The following is a 13,332-nucleotide window of genomic DNA, read 5'->3' on the forward strand; positions in this document are numbered from 1 at the left end:
TAGCATTGATCGATCTGTGGACTGCCATGAGACACAAATAACGGGTAACTTTGGGTATGTTCACACTGCAGTCTCTGCTGTGGTTAGTGCTTGTACGGACTGAGAGGTCTGACGCACAAGTGGGCACAGATGTGGAACTCCTGCCTCTGCTGTAGGGATCCATCAGCTGTTTATGCAGCAGCAGCAACTGCATGACTGCAAATTGCCAAAATCAGTGCTAGTTTATTTTAATATGCCAGACTGTAAACTGTAGCAATTCAGCAGCTGCTATGCAAGCAGGGACCTCCGAGAGAGTATCGGTACAGAGAGATAAGGATGGAAATGTAAGCTTGGCTTCTGTCTCATTCTTGCTGTTTCTTTCTTTTTTAGCTTAGAGGTACAGATATTCTGGGTGGCAAATGAACCAATATCACACTTTTGCAAAGGCAATGGCTTGATTTTGTAATTGTTTTCCAGGAATGAGTAATGCAATTGTTTCCTTGTATCTTGAGTTTATGTATAGTGCCATCAACAAGGTAGCTTGGGCAGTGAGTAGGTGGTAACTGTTGCTCTCCTGTGCCTGAGACCCTAAGCACAGACCTGCGTAGGTGATTTGTGCAGAGGGGATGCAGTCCCCAGGGATTAAGTGTTATAGTCCATAGCTGTTGACTGATTTCCCATCTGCAGGTATTGAAAATCCTGTTGTGTTTATAGTATAAATGTATATAAAATTTAAATTAGGCAGGGACTGCTCTTTAGTGTGGATTTTTCCGCCAGCCCTACGGCAGAGTCAGTAGCGACTGGCCAATTCCTGACTGCTGGGGCTGTGTCTTCCCCTGCACAGAAACAGCTAGAAGTCTCTGCCTGCAACCCTCACTGGAGTATCTTGATTCATAGCTGTATTTCTCCAGTAGAAAAAGTATGATGAAAATAGAGAGGGTTTTGCCAAGAACATTTCATTCTGTTCCTCACGAAGAACCTGTTGCTGCAAATGGCACAGGAGAATCCATGTTTTGATGAGACTTCCTCATCCTCTACCTGCCCCAAAATTTAGCTGGGCTGCAGGTGACTTAGAGCAACATCTGCAGATAAAACATGCAGGAAATGCTGCTGGAAGTATGGCAGGGGAAAGGGACCCAGAAAGCTGAAGGAAGCTCTTAGAATATGCATAGCCTTTTGCATGTCCTTCGTTTTTCTCTGGTGTTATTACCTAATGACCCTACATGGCAACATGGGCACACGATTAAAAAGCGGAGCCCAAGAGCAGCTTTGTCCTTCTCTGCTCTCCAAGAACAACCGACACCTGAAACTCTGAGCCCTTCACGAAATAGTTAGTTCTCAGGGGAATGAGCCACTCATCATTCCTTTCATAAATACACAAATAAATAAAAGATACAAGGATTTGATCTGTTTAAAACGCATTCTCTGAAAACCAGGGTGCAGACTAAACATAGTAATCTGATGATTACAAATTATTCAGTCCTATAAACAAAGCATGACAATTGATGACAATGTAGTATCGTATATCATAAATGCAGAGCATCCTCTCTCATCCAAAACAAATAGTTTGGAGTATTTCAAACCCATAACAAATATATTTAATGCAGATCACTGTGAAACAATGTGTGTTTCTCTGTTTATAATGCTGTATACAAAAGCCAGCCAAAAGCTTTTTGTGTTTTATGCATTATATTCATTTATGCTGCCAATTCTGCTTACTATTCTAGTATTCTGATTTGAAAAATCAAGATTTAATGTATTTCAAGCAATGCTTGATGCATGCACGTCTAAAAATTATAGGAGATGGTTTATAAAGTAAATTATGAGACCTCAATATAATTCCTGAGTTTCAGATAGATTTTTATCTCACTAGTTGAAGTATTGATCACAGCCCTTATATTCTATCGGCAGCTTGTTATGCGAGGCAAATCAGCTGCCATTGTTAGCAACACTGAAAAATCTCCCTGAGTAACCCATGATAGGTTTATTACATAGGAAGCTTTGATCCTCAGGACTCAACTAAGATATTCAAAGTTCTTATAAAGGTGTCTTAGAGTCTGCAATACAAATTCAGATGTCTGCTGTCAAACGACTCCTATTCAGCAAACCTGTATGAGCCACCTTTGAAAGTGAAACAGCAAGATGACACCATTCATAGCGTGACTTTTGGAGAGGTCTTTGTGCTCCCCTGCCTTTCTGTACCTGACAACTCGTTCCAGGCCGTATCAAAATTGCATAACAGAATTTGTAAAAAGCTACACAGAAGGGTTTAATGTGTTGAGAACAAATAACTTCTTTGTTGATATCCACTGCCAGATCAAAGAGATGGAGGGTAATAGGCCCAGGACTTCATTACCTTCAGTTACACCAGGGAACAAAAGAATAAAATAAAACAGTGAAAGGCAACAGAGAATAATAAAAAAGGAAAATACTAACAAGTTTAAAGGATTCAACGTCCTGAAACATGAATAAAAGCCACAGAAATAAACTCATCAAGATCACATAACAAAAGGGAAGCATGTGGCTTCTCAGCTCAAAGGCTTTCCAACTGTACTCCTGTTTTCTGTGCATGTTGTTTTAACTTGGGATACCGCAAGACCTTCCAGTTTTTACAGGAACAAAGTGCTGCCTCTGCCACTTAAAAAATGCAATTTGTTGTACTTGACCTAGATGGAAATGTCTGTAAGCTGTAGCAGTATTACAGATTTTCTCTCCATTTAGCTTCCATTTAAAATGAAATGGGGCTATATTGAACATTTCTTCCTCTGGAGACAAAATAACCTGTTTTCAAGTGGAGGATTGCCTCATCTGTTAAAAAATAAAAAAATTCAAGAGGCAGCTCACTTTTTTGAATAAAAATAATGAAAGTTTTGGAAATCAAACTCAAACCAAACCTAAGGGCAACCTAACCTTTCTGAGAAAGTTCACAAACCTCTCTCATGAAGCGTAGTACTGGTTTTGGTCTGCACTGCAGTAAAAATTCAACTCTACTGTCACTGTCCATTTCTTCCTTTAGTTTCCCCCCACTGTACTGCATGTTGTATGTGCACCAATGCTGGTGCATATAGGATTTAAAATCAATTTTTGTCGGTAAGGCTGTTGGGAGAGCAGTTCTCTGCAGGCACCAGCCAGAGCTTTGCAGTTCATACATCAGTCATGCCTCTGTGGCACTGCGCTTTATAAAGTGACTTGTTACTCATTTTCTGTATTAAAAAGAAAACTGTTAATGTGACATTAAAAAGTGGTTGCTGCCCCTGAGTAACATGGCCAATAGTCGTGGTCTGTACAGTTTTGTGTTTCTGGGTTTTCTAAGTGGTGCCTTTAGCTGTGTGGGAGAGCTCAAGGCAAACAGTTGGGAACTGGCAAATGTCTACTCTACTTGAAGGACAAGAAAACTCTTTCAAAGACACAAAACCTGGAAAAGCTGAGGCAAATTTTTCTTTCTACTTTCTTTCTGTATTTCACTGTTGCTTGTAAAAGCAACAGGCAAAAAGAAAATCAGAAAGCTTTGTGACTTTCAGATGCAATATCCCCTTTAAAAGGGGATAACCTGAGACTATCTGGAAAGAAGAGAAAAGTGAAAACCAAAAGAGAAAGTACTAAAGTACTAAGATCATTTTAAGCCTGAGGGACCAGTGTGGCTTCCATCAAAAAATGTTAACTAGTAATGACTGCTTGGGAGCTACCTGCAGCCTTCCCCAAGCCTGGGAGAATATTTATTCTCTTGCTTCTGGTCTGGTGATTGCCCGATCAGGTGCTGACACTCAGAAAAGTGGGGACAAGTGCTGGGCAGCTGCCACTCCTTGGGGCAGGTGGTTTTACAGATGTGGAGGTATCCTGACTTCTGGAGGTAAGTCCTCTGCGAGGCAGCACATCAGTGCCTGGTTCCTGCCTAGCTGGCCAAAAGGCTTTTTAGCCCCCACCAAAGAGGACCAATGTGGGCCCAAGGTGAATTGACGGGAAAATAAATCTTTTGGTGGGATTTGGGAAAGAGAGGACAGCAAAAGTAAGGAAGGTATTTGTCTGCTCTGCAACTTCATAGATTTGCTGAATTTATTGATTCCCATATTAAGGCTAGAGTTGGTAAGATCTGACACTTGCTTGGTTGGTTTGGGCATTTTCAGGAAACTTTTGCAGAGGATTTTTGTATGGTGTATACATATATATATATATATATATATGTATATATACCTTGAAATATACATGGTGTCATTCTTACCTGGAAGGAACTTACATGTCTGAGCCCTAAGACATTGCAGCACTGACATTTTATTTGAAATTTTACATGTCCTATTAACTCTGGAAAACCTTTAGAGAATACTGTTTTCAGTAGCTTTGCAGTTGAGTGGGTTTCCACCAGTCTGTCAGTGACCACAGTGTGGCTGGATTTTTCTTTTGACTTTCAGGAATGCTGAGAGCACGATAAAGCTCTGACAGGATTTTTGCTACAGTTTGGAGAATTGTGCTATTTATCTTATTCTAAGAGAATCCACCTGAGCTGACCAGAGGCGTCAAGGGATTGATTTAAAGATGCAGATGCAAAAAATTTTTGATCTTCATTGATAAAGCTTTGGGTATCCAGTAGCAAATTATTTCCCCCTTGGGCAAGTAGGTGTCTAGGTTGTGATTGCCATGGCTAGAATACATTTTTGCAGTCCTAGCAATGAGACTGAGCAGTTGTTCTTAAACTAATGCATATGATGCTCTGTTCTTTACACAAAATAGGCGCTTTTTTTCTTTAAACTCCCAATCCTGATCCATATTTTCCTTGAAACAATTTTATTTTGTGCAAATCAGAGAAAGCAGTGCAACGTAAGTGTCTCAGGCCAAAATTAATTCACTTTTAAGTCATGATCCAGAAAAGAAAGGCAGTATTCATCAGCTGCGCCCAGACAAGGTAGATAAAGTGGTTTCTCTCTGGATTTGCAAATAGGTTGTTTAGCTGTGCTGGCTTTATCATCAGATGCTCACTGGTCTGCCTATACCTGTGACCTGGTCTGTCAAAGGTTCATGATGATTGCTGCCCTCACAAAAGCAGTTACAGTGAAAGGATGGAAGTTATTTTACTGAGGAGGAGACACTGTCAAAGCCAAAACTGTCAGATGTTGGTGACATCCTTGAGCTAGCAAAAGACTTTAGTAGGAATGGAAATGTTACTTGATCTCCAGATCATGGGGAGTTTTACCTGTTAAGTCTAGATTAGGTCTCAGTCTCTAAAATTGAGAAGGCGGTTTCCAGCAATAGGGATTAATGAGAGGGTGTCTCTCCCTAGGAAACATTTTTTCAGCTCTGTGTAGCAGCGTATCATGAGAAATAGTCCTGTGTTACCTTCTGGAGATACAGGCTGCTGCTCAGTGTTTTGGGCTCTTGGCTGCCACATGAAGATCCTGTAATCCTCTTTTAGACCTCTGTGAAAACCAGACCCTCTTTTGCCCTAATCTTTGAGTGCCATATTGGATAGAACAACATCTTTGTTACCTGTCATGACAGAAACCACCCTTGTTCCCTTTGTCCTGTCCTCAGCTTTGTTAACAGGATGCTCACCCAGATTTTAATTGCATTGCAATATTAATATCTTTCCTTTTGACTCTTAGCGATATTGTTCATATTATGATATTTTATCAATATTGAATTCCTCATGCCAGGCACCATTTCTTATTCCCTCCACCACTGCCCAAAGGGTAGATTTTTCCCCATGAGCCGTTTCTAAATGGATGTAAATAGGCTTTAAGGAACGCCTGATAGATGTTACTCTTTCCATCAAACAGTCATGTACAGGGACTTCTTTCCATCAGGGGCCTTTTGTGGGAGAGATTTCTGCAGAGTTGTGTACTGTAAAACCTTCTGTCTGTAAGAGGTTTAACCCTTTCTGCACGATAGTTTGTAATCACATAACCTTTAGCTCAGTTGGAATGAATACCAATTATCATTTATAAACAGTTCCTCTCATTATGCGCCTATTTATGGCATCTTTTATAGCTTGCTAATTACAAGCACACAAAACAGAAATGTTTGGAGTTAAATAATGTAAACAGGGATGTAATTGATTTTCATGTTGAATAGTTTTTATTGATTTATTGTTAATTAACATTTTTAAAGGATCTCTTGGCAAAATAATCCATTTAATTTATTGAATATTATACTAGCTGATGGTAAATTCATATTAAAATGTCACAAAAAGATTAACACTTCCATAATACTTGTTTTTTCCAACTGTTGCTGCTATACAGATGTTATATATTCTCCCCAAACAAACCCAGCCAATGTATTAAATGCAATCGATCGGTCTCAGTCCAGGTCATAGCAGACAAGTGTCCACATCACTAAAAATACCACGTTCCAGTTGACACTAATTGGCCATCTGTGCAGCAGGGAGGACAGGCACCTATTGGGGAAAGAAGCTGATCTCTATCGCTCCCAGGGTACGGTCCTTGGGGCGGCTGTTGAAGGATTGTGTGGGCTGAGGGGAGAAGCTTGTATCTTCGCTAAAAAACCTTTCCTGCTGCAAAACCAAAAAAATCTGGTGTCCCTAATGAAAACTTTCTAACAAATAAATAGACCACTGTGTCAAGCAAGCAGTCACTTAATACGTTCAGAGTATGCATACAATGCTGCAGAAAATGTAGGAAGATGAAGGCATTTCTGGAGGTCCCCACTGGCTTTTTCCAATTTTTGGGTGGGAAGAGGGGCTGTGGAGTCTGTTCAGTGGGTTAATGACAGCACTTTGGTGAATACCAGTGACCTTCAGCTCCTGTTGACTTTGCTGAAAGCCAGGGTCACTTACTCAGCACCTCCCAGGATTGAGCATATAGCAACGAGTAAAATTGCGAGTTACAATCTACATTATTACCATCCCATTATATTTTTCAAATGGGTAGTAGGAGAGTGTAGTCACATCAGACCCTGTTTTTTCATTAGTGAAGAAAAACATTAATATACTGTGACATGGTATTGATTTGATACAATCAGTCTTTCCCAATAACAATAAAACCTTTATATTTTATTAATAGAACAATGCAATTCTTCTCCATTACAGCTCCCTTTTATTGTTCTGGGTCACAGTGTAATTCTGGCATGTTTGGATTTTTATTTTTATGAATATAATGTAAAAGCCTGTAAAATTGCTCCACTGATCTGCAAGTACGTTTCATTCGAGGCTCCCAAGCATCTTTTATGAGATGAAATGTTACCAGTACAGCTGCAGTCATTGATTGTTCAATGGCTCTTAGGGGCGAAGAAGGTGGGGAGGTTTCAGAAGGGATCTTGGCCTTTCATTCTCTTGGGGGTTTTTTGGTGGTGTGGACACTGAGACTTGGACTCAGACCATCTCATCAGTTTGAAGATGATCTCTCAACACCTGGCTGGCCCCAGCACTTCTAAATCACCTCCAAACTGGGCTGTAGGTGCCTAAGCTCTAGTGAAGCTCCCAGCAGCCATCCAGATGGCGGCCCTTCACCATCACCCCACTTTCTCACTCCAGCCTTTCCATACTTGGTTCAGGTTAGGCGCTGCATGGGCAGGAGGTGCTTCAAGCTCTGGGGCATGCACTGGAGGAGTTACACTCTAACCTCGTCTCCCTGATATAAAAAAAAAAAACCCAAAAACCCAATACATTGAATGCCTTTACTTATACATCCATAGTAAAGCCATCTTCAACTAGATGCCAGCCTGAACCCCAGAGGCAGGATCCTTTCAGGCCCCCCGGGTCTGTATATAGGGCCAGCAAAGCTTAAAGCTGACAATGGTGTAGATTATGGCTTTATAAACTCCTCTGTGGTCTTCATTCTTGGAGGCTCTGCTCTCCAAAAGCTGCTGTCCTACCTTGGTTTTGGATGGAGTGTTGAGCAGGCTGTTCTGAGCGAGTATCACTCATCAAGAGCAAAATATGCTCTTGTCCATTTAGCACCTCCTTTCTAGTGCACACAGCAAGTCTATGGGATCATTTGGTGTTTCTCTCTATCTACAGATATTTTTGATTCATCTTCTTCAATTAGCCGGAATATCTTCCTCTTCCTGATACAAGACTGGGGCATCATGATATTCCAGTTGCAATGAGACCCCCAATTAGCATAGCAGGATACTTTCATTAAAGCAAAGCTAGATGACTTTCATCACTTGCTCTTTATTAATGTTTTTCCTTGAAATAAAATCTTTGTTAACCTTTCTTCTCTTCCCTTTTGAACCAAGAACAACGTTGCAAGATCCCACAGTAGGAAAAATATTCCCCATAATAAATATGAAGGCTCCATTTCAAAAGAGAATGGGCTTATTAAGGGTAACAGTTTATTAACAGTCACTGTAAATTAGTTGGATTTAATAACTTTAATTAGTGCAACACTTTCTGACACAGAGCTTTAGGAGAATTCGACTCTTCATCCCCATCTCCCTCCTGCACATCTCTGTGTCTAAGAAAACATCACCAATTCCTCGTAGTGAAAGCAAAATGGCTCCGACTCACAGCAATACAAAGCACAGGAGAAAACTACAGTGTCAACAGACTGTGGCCACTGGCAGCCCAAATTAGTAGTAAGAAACAGCATGAGAGCAAAGTAAAGCTTTCAGATATCAGGAACAACAGAAAATCAAGCTTCCTGAGCTGTGTCTTCATTTCTTTTTCCTTGGCATCACCCTACCCAGTTCAGCCCTGCATCCCTGCATCCTCAAGGAGAGACGAGGATTCTTCTCTGTTTAAAGGCTGTGAAGTTCCCAGCAATACTCATGCCCGTCAGTAAAATGAAGGCAACTGGAGTATGCTGTTGCTCCCTGAAGGCTAGCCCTGTTAAAGTAGATGGAAACATTGCTGGTAGGTCTGATATCACCCATCAAGATGGAAATGCCATTCTTGTTAGAGAAAAAAAAGAGAGAAATACCATTTTTAATTCCATTCTGGTCAGAAGTTTTTCCTACTCAGTCCTTTTCCCATGGGACATTCCAGTTTATCAGAACTGAAAATGTCTGCATCTATGTTGATTTTGACCAAACCTATTTTCATTCTTGTTTGAAGAAAATATTTTCTTAAAGTAAAAAATACTGAATTTGGAGTCAAGAGTGAAATTTTCAATATTTTGTTTTAATGACTTCTTGATTTAGGCCATGTCTTATTCTGTAACTACAAATGTTATTTATATTTCTTAGAATTTGTCGTTAAAGCTTTTTGATCTTATCAAACTTTGATTTCTCAACTGAACTGAAGGACACTTCTTAAAATTTCATTTTGAAGGTCATGATGTCACACAATTACATTTTTAGTGGGAGCATAGCCAATGGGATAAAAACTACATGTAGATACCTGCCAGCCACACCCACCCCCTGACCCCCCACTGCCAATTCAGAATGAAAATACATTCCAAAAAGTGGGCATTTCCTGCGGGACAAAAAAGTGAGTTTTTAACCAGGTTGAGGTCTGAACTTTTAACCAGCCCACCGCTCCTGGGGTCCAAAGTCCTGCCTTTTCTCTCCAGAGCCATGTGGGTTCAGCACAGCCATCCCTTAAAGAGCCTTTTGAGGATGTAGCACATGTAAGGAAATCAACAGCAAGTTAAGCCCTGAATGTCTAAGATCCCTTCCTGGGCGTCTGCAAATGACCTCTCCCAAAAAATACTCTTATACGGCCTGGCTATATTTCCACAGAAACTGCAGAAGTCACTTCTCTGGTCTCAGGCACATGTCCCTGTTAAATTTTAACATTTTATTCCACAACTTAAAGGTGTTAAGATCTCTTCAGAGAAATGATCGAAGGGAAACTTTGTTGAGGGCAATGGTTCTCCACAACCCAACAGGCAGAGGCTGCGCATATGAATAAGTGAAAAGATACTTATCTTCTCCATACTGGGAATTCCTTACTGGTAAATAGATTGTGTAGAAAATAGTGTATATATACATATGTGCCCTGGAGGAGGCAGAGGTGGAACCCAAAGGGTGGACATGTGGTGGCCGCTGCCATGCTGCTGGTTGCAGATGACTGGCATTCAAATGCTGACACAGCCAACCTGGCTCCTACCAAGTGGAAGAAGTGAAGTATGTACCTCAGCCTTCTGGAGATCTTAATCATGCCTAATTTATACTGGAGACAAAACCCAAATAACTTCTGGAGACTTTGTAAAAACCCTTAGCACAGTCCAAATAATAACAGCACCAAAAGCTCACACCGTAAAAATGTCTTAGGCTAAAATGGAAACAGATACTTGCAGAAGGTTTTTCCTTCTTTCTTTCCTTACATAAAGATTTGAAAGGAGGGAGAAGTATCACAGATAGGCAATTCCTTTCAGAGAGGTTTCTTTATATATCTCCATGTGAAAGCTCTTGGTGAGGGAAGAAAAAATGTAATGCTCTGAAATAAAATTTGTACAGATGTAGCTTTTTTTGAAATGACATCCTGTTTCTCAAGGATTTGATGTAGCCTTTAGTCAGCCTCATTTCTTACAGTTCTCTGTGCTTTGCATGGTAATTAGCTGCTTGTGTTATCAGCGGCATGATGCTCCCGGCTATTTTTTCAGCAGCCACTGCCGTTATCCTCAGCGGCTCCTCGCATCCTCCTGCCAGACTGCATGCCAGCCGCACGTGTGTGCAGATGCTTGGCGTTCTTCAGGTTGCACTGACTGAGGAACGAAGGTAATGGGCACAGCATTGGAGAGGGAAGAGACTGGAGCCCACTTCCCCCAACAGCTCCCCGAGACTTGCCAGTATTTTGCTGATGGTTCATTGGAGGTTCAGTGAGGCGAGTTTCTTATGACAGATCGCAAAAGGCAAAGGGAGGCAAGTGAGCTAGGTTCATCAGTGTCAGAGTAAATACAAGGTAGCAGCTCCTCAGCTTAGTTGGGAGCAGCAGCCTCAAAACCTTTATTTTGTTTTAATTTTTTTTTTTTGAACTAATTAAAACGTTTATTGCACAAGTGTACTGTGGCGTGCAGGCTATCAGGAGGGTGAAGGGACTGCTTTGCACAGGTTGCCGGCACTGCCAGCCTCAGCCTTACACAGATGCTGCGTCACACAGCCAGCGCCGATGCAATAGCGTTTGGATCAGGCAAGTCCACTGATGCAAATAGCACATGGAGTGCTCTGTGCTATTTGTTGCCTGCAGGTAATGCGATCTCTTCTTTTAATTCAGATTTCAAGAAACATTTACCAGCTTTTATTTTTTTATATAATAAAAATATGGCCATGAAGTTAAATTCAGGTTGCCAGATTCCCAGGCAGTGCGGTTTCCTCTATAATGTGAGTCGAGGTGTAGCAAAGAAGAGCTTTTAAAGTGAGAATGGGGTCTTTTTTCCATACCAACATCTACAGACACTTTTCAGACATACCTTAGGTCCCACAGTAACACTCTGCATTGTGTTGTGCGATACCATGACAAAAAATTATATGGCCCCAGGCCATATGAAATTGAAGTTGCTTGCTGTATGCAGAGCATGGTCTCTTGACTTCCCCACCCTTATTCTAGAAAGTTTGGTATCAACAGTAATGTAAGATCCTTACAAGTATTCAAAGCAAAAATAAATTAAGACATTTATATTTGGCACTCAAAAGATGAATAACAAAGAGAAAAATGTAGAAATTGAGGTTTTTTCCAAATATTGTTTTCAGTTTTGCATATCTTGTCTTTGGTTTTGTCTTTCCAGATTTTTTTTTGCCTTTGCGTTGTGATGATATTGAGAGAGAGATGTGAGAGGTTTATTTACTCCCTGCCCAGAGATATGATGTGCTAGGGAGAATAGCTAAAGTTTTGGTTCTGGGGTAACGGAAAGTGAAATTTCTTGCTGATGAATATTTGCAGACCTATTTCATTACACTTCTAGGAGGGATATTTAAGTCTCTTACAGAAGCTTGATTCTAAACCTAGTCTGAAATAGCCTATTGCCAAATCTACCTTCAGTAGTTTTGCCCTCACACAAAAATAGAAAGCATCATTTTACCATGTGTTCCATATTGTATACAGGATACAATGGCAGATCATCTCATCCCTCCTTCTGTAAGAAGGCAATGGACTAGAATAGTGAACTTGAGATTGGGCAGTAGATTCGTTGCTCTGTAAACAAGGCGTTCATTATGAGGGCTTTACACCTTCCACTATTGTTTATGGGGTAACAAGTCATAGGCTGGGGTTTCGGGAAGGAAAGGGAGAAAATGGAGGGAAGAGCACAGAGAAAAGAGAAATAAAAATTAGCTAATAGGAATTTAAAAACTCTTAAATATCCAGAGCTTGTTGTGGTGTTTCTGTCTGTCTTGTTAGCTTCACTGGCAACATGAACTCTTGCGCTTGCACCCCTGCCCCAGTGGCAGGAAGGTCACATGCAGCATTGTGCAGCTCCTCGGGGCCAGGGCTTAGATCAGAACAGGGCTATCTGCTCAGGGCGGCAGCTTCTCTTCAGCATCCATACACCAGATATGAGTAATTCTCCAAAGGCTGACTTTATGGCATGCTTAGTTCTTTCCCTTTGAAATCAGTGGTGTAACTCCTGGTGAACTGTAAAGCTGACTGTGTTGCACCAAAAAGAATTAAGGCGATTCATTTGTTTAACAATCAAGGGCTATATTCATCAAAGATTTAGCAGGAGTGCTGACAATAAAGCACTTACGACTTTCTATGAACTGATATGAAATAACAGCCACAAAAAATTATGAAACATAAACTGTTCCCTTGCATATACATCGCTGTTGTTCCCTTGCATATACATCGCTGTTGTACTTCTGACCTTGGTTAAAGCTGGTAGGCTACGAGCGCAGACCTCCTCAGTCACTCAGCTCAGGCTGGGGAGCAGCAGTGGCAATGTCCAGGAGCAGGACTTGCACAAACTGGCTAGTGGGATCATTTAGGTCTGGTAGGCACAGAGGTATCCATTTTTGAAAGTGTCTTGTGATTTTTTTTGCATGCCCAAATACAGATGCAGTAGAGAAGCGTGATTTCCAGGTGAGCTCAGCACTTTGGAAAATCAAATTGCTTTGATATTTCTCCAGGTGGGCACCTGAAAACACAGAACCTCCAGGGTTTTTTTGAAAATGAGAGGTGACGACCAAGCTCACCTCCCTGCTAGCTCTTTGGGGACAGTAATTAAACATACTGGGTTTTTTTATCATCCCCCCATTCCCACATGATAAGACATCAAGCCCCAGTCTCCTGCTTCCTGAGTCCGTTCTGTTCTGCAAACTTGTCTTTGTGGAATTGTCAGGGAATTTAGTGTGGCAAAGTAAATCCCCAGAAAACTTGTTTGATGCAGCAGGCACCTGTATCTTGTGGAGAGCTGCATGAGACGGGCACCCCCTCTGCATCAGTACCCTCACCAGTTGTGCTGGGCAGAACAAGGGGACTGTGGGCAGGGGGCAGGCAGGAAGGAGGGGCATAAGTATGGCAGTCTG

General features: G+C 41.3%; 1 protein-coding gene across 1 annotated transcript in view; it reads left to right on the forward strand.

Annotated features, from left to right (window-relative positions):
* Nucleotides 1-13,332, forward strand: part of AFF3 (ALF transcription elongation factor 3) — a 325,490-nt gene that overhangs the window by 132,633 nt on the left and 179,525 nt on the right. The window lies entirely within an intron of this gene.

Source organism: Leptosomus discolor, chromosome 1, assembly GCF_034619465.1.
Source record: "Leptosomus discolor isolate bLepDis1 chromosome 1, bLepDis1.hap2, whole genome shotgun sequence".
NCBI lineage: Eukaryota > Metazoa > Chordata > Aves > Leptosomiformes > Leptosomidae > Leptosomus > Leptosomus discolor.